We start from the raw sequence: 3,797 nt of genomic DNA, 5'->3' as shown, positions 1-3,797 counted from the left end.
AGAGTGTTTTCTCTGCAGCTCAATAGAGCACACACAGAGAGACTGCCCCAAACGGCCAAGACGTCAACACTCGCCCTTAGAGACTGGGCTAAGGGGGGGTCAAGACATTCAAGTGAGACACACACAAATTGCCACACGACTCTCAGTCACGATCCTGAGCAGGGATTTAACCCTTCAAGCCCGAGCACTGGTGGACACGGGGTCAGAAGGGAATCTGCTAGATAGCAGATGGGCAAGGGAGGTAGGGCTCCCTCTGGTGGCGCTTCCTTCGCCATTGCAGGTGCGGGCACTAGATGGCACCCTCCTCCCTTTACTCACACACAAGACACAACCAGTAACTCTGGTGGTGTCTGGAAACCACCGGGAGGAGATTGAGTTTTTTGTAACTCCTTCTACCTCGGAACTCCACCTCCCCGATGGGGGCAGGTTTCTTTTTTGTGGGCAAGAAAGATGGCGGACTTCGTCCATGTATTGATTACAGGGGGCTGAATGAGATTACGGTTCGCAACCGATACCCGTTGCCATTATTAGATTCCGTGTTCACCCCCCTGCATGGAGCCAAAATCTTTACTAAGCTGGATCTTAGAAATGCGTATCACCTGGTTCGGATCCGGAAGGGAGACGAATGGAAGACGGCATTCAACACCCCATTAGGTCACTTTGAGTACCTGGTCATGCCGTTCGGCCTCACAAAGGCCCCCGCGACGTTCCAAGCATTAGTTAATGATGTCTTGCAGGATTTCCTGCACCAATTCGTCTTTGTATATCTAGACGATATACTCATCTTTTCTCCGGATCCTGAGACTCATGTCCGGCATGTACGTCAGGTCCTGCAGCGGTTGTTGGAGAACCGGCTGTTTGTGAAGGGCGAGAAGTGTGAGTTTCACCACACATCTTTGTCCTTCCTGGGGTTTATCATCTCCCCCAACTCCGTCGCTCCTGATCCGGCCAAGGTTGCGGCGGTGAGAGACTGGCCCCAACCCACTAGCCGTAGGAAGCTGCAACAGTTCCTCGGCTTTACAAATTTCTACAGGAGGTTCATTAAGGGCTACAGTCAGGTAGTTAGCCCCCTGACAGCCCTGACCTCACCAAAAGTCCCCTTCACCTGGTCGGATCGTTGCGATGCCGCGTTCAAGGAGTTGAAATGGCACTTCTCGTCTGCACCCGTTCTGGTGCAGCCCGATCCTAGTTGCCAGTTAGTGGTTGAAGTGGACGCCTCGGACTCAGGGATAGGAGCTGTGCTTTCCCAGAGCGGGAAGACCGATAAGGTCCTTCACCCGTGTGCCTATTTTTCCCGCAGGTTGACCCCGGCCGAACGGAACTATGACGTCCGCAATCGAGAACTCCTTGCGGTGATAGAGGCTCTTGAAGAGTGGAGACATCTGTTGGAGGGAACGTCCGTGCCATTCACGGTTTTCACTGACCACCGGAACCTGGAGTATATCAGGACCGCCAAGCGGCTGAATCCCAGGCAAGCCCGCTGGTCACTGTTCTTCGGCCGTTTTGACTTCCGGATCACCTACCGTCCCGGGACCAAAAACCAGAGATCGGATGCCTTGTCCCGGGTACATGAAGATGAAGTCAAAGCGGAGTTGTCGGATCCACCGGAACCCATCATCCCGGAGTCCACTATCGTGGCCACCCTCACCTGGGACGTAGAGAGAACCGTCCGGGAGGCCCTGGCACGAAGCCCGGACCCTGGAACTGGGCCGAAGAACAAACTATACGTCCCACCAGAAGCTAGGGCTGCAGTCCTGGACTTCTGTCACGGCTCCAAGCTCTCCTGTCATCCAGGGGTGCGAAGAACCGTGGCAGTTGTCCGGCAGCGCTTCTGGTGGGCGTCCCTAGAGGCCGACGTCCGGGATTATATCCAGGCCTGCGCCAGGGGCAAGGCTGACCATCGCAGGGCATCAGGACTACTCCAGCCGCTGCCTGTGCCTCATCGCCCCTGGTCCCACATTGGCCTGGATTTTGTCACGGGCCTCCTGCCGTCCCAGGGTAACACCACCATCCTCACGATAGTGGACCGATTCTCCAAGGCGGCCCACTTCGTGGCCCTCCCGAAGCTCCCAACAGCCCAGGAGACAGCGGACCTCCTGGTCCACCACGTCGTCCGGCTGCATGGGATTCCAACAGACATCGTCTCCGATCGCGGTCCCCAGTTCTCCTCGCAAGTTTGGAGGAGCTTCTGCCGGGAACTGGGGGCCACGGTGAGTCTCTCGTCCGGGTACCACCCTCAGACCAACGGGCAAGCAGAACAGGTAAACCAGGAGGTGGAACAGGCTTTGCGCTGCGTGACTGCCGCGCACCCGGCGGCCTGGAGTACCCATTTGGCCTGGATCGAGTATGCTCATAACAGCCAGGTGTCTTCAGCCACTGGCCTCTCCCCTTTTGAGGTATGTCTGGGGTATCAGCCCCCGTTGTTTCCGGTGGTTGAGGGAGAGGTCGGTGTGCCCTCGGTCCAGGCCCACCTACGGAAGTGCCGTCGGGTGTGGCGTGCCGCCCGTTCTGCTTTGCTAAAGGCCCGGACGAGGGCAAAAGCCCATGCAGACCGTCGGCGGGCCCCGGCCCCTGCGTATCGGCCAGGGAAGGAGGTGTGGTTATCCACAAAGGACATTCCCCTCAAGGTGGACTCCCCCAAGCTACAGGACCGTTACATCGGCCCATTTAAGATCCTTAAGGTCATCAGTCCAGCCGCGGTGAGGCTTCAGCTTCCGGCCTCACTGCGGATCCATCCTGTGTTTCATGTGTCCCGAATAAAACCACATCACACCTCACCCCTCTGTACTCCGGGTCCGGCACCGCCTCCTGCCCGGATCATCGATGGCGAGCCGGCTTGGACTGTACGCCGGCTTTTGGATGTCCGTAGGATGGGCCGGGGCTTCCAGTATTTGGTGGACTGGGAGGGGTACGGCCCCGAAGAACGCTCCTGGGTGAAGAGGAGCTTCATCCTGGACCTGGCCCTCCTGGCCGATTTCTACCGCCGCCACCCGGACAAGCCTGGTCGGGCGCCAGGAGGCGCCCGTTGAGGGGGGGGTCCTGTTGTGTGGGCCGCCAGAAGAGGAGGTACTGCTGGCCCACCACCAGAGGGCGCCCTGCCTGAAGTGCGGGCTTCAGGCACGAGAGGGCGCAGTCGCCTCACAGGAGCAGCCAGGGTGACAGCTGTCACGCATCACCTGCAACAGCTGTTACCCATCATCTGATCAGCAGGGGAATATCAGCAGGACGACGCCTCCACCTCTTTGCCGAGATATCATTCTACCTGGAAGGTAACGTGCTCAGCTGACTGGTTAACAGTGATCTTTTGTGACTTTTGTGAGTTGTTTAGCTGACTCCTTTTCCAACGAGTGGTGGAGGTAGTTTTCCTGCCGTACGGATTCCTGGGTGCAGACGCACCCACATTTAATTGTTCTTTTGTTCCTCGCCAGCAGTACCAGGTCCGACACGCGAAGGCAGTGGCCACCTGGGAGTTCGGGACTTGGCGGCTCCAGTATTCCCGGGGTCTGGTGGCGGAGGAAATCGTGTGGTTCCGGTTCTGCTTTGGACAGACGTCTCCTATCTTCGAGCCTGCCCACACAACACCTTTTGTGATTTGGCTTTTGTCTATTGTTGTAATCTGATTGTATTTGTTGTGCCCATTCACAACAGTACTGTGTTGTTATTTGACCTCATCCATTGTCCGTTCATTTGCGCCCCCTGTTGTGGGTCCGTGTACCTACACTTTCCCAACATTATATACTGTATAAAATATGCTATGTACATGAATTACCTGATCTTCATTAGGCTGTGCAGGATCA

This window comes from Thalassophryne amazonica, chromosome 18 (assembly GCF_902500255.1).
Source record: "Thalassophryne amazonica chromosome 18, fThaAma1.1, whole genome shotgun sequence".
In the NCBI taxonomy this organism is placed as follows: domain Eukaryota; kingdom Metazoa; phylum Chordata; class Actinopteri; order Batrachoidiformes; family Batrachoididae; genus Thalassophryne; species Thalassophryne amazonica.
The sequence above is the reverse complement of the archived record's forward strand: the minus strand, read 5'-3'. Positions refer to the sequence as shown.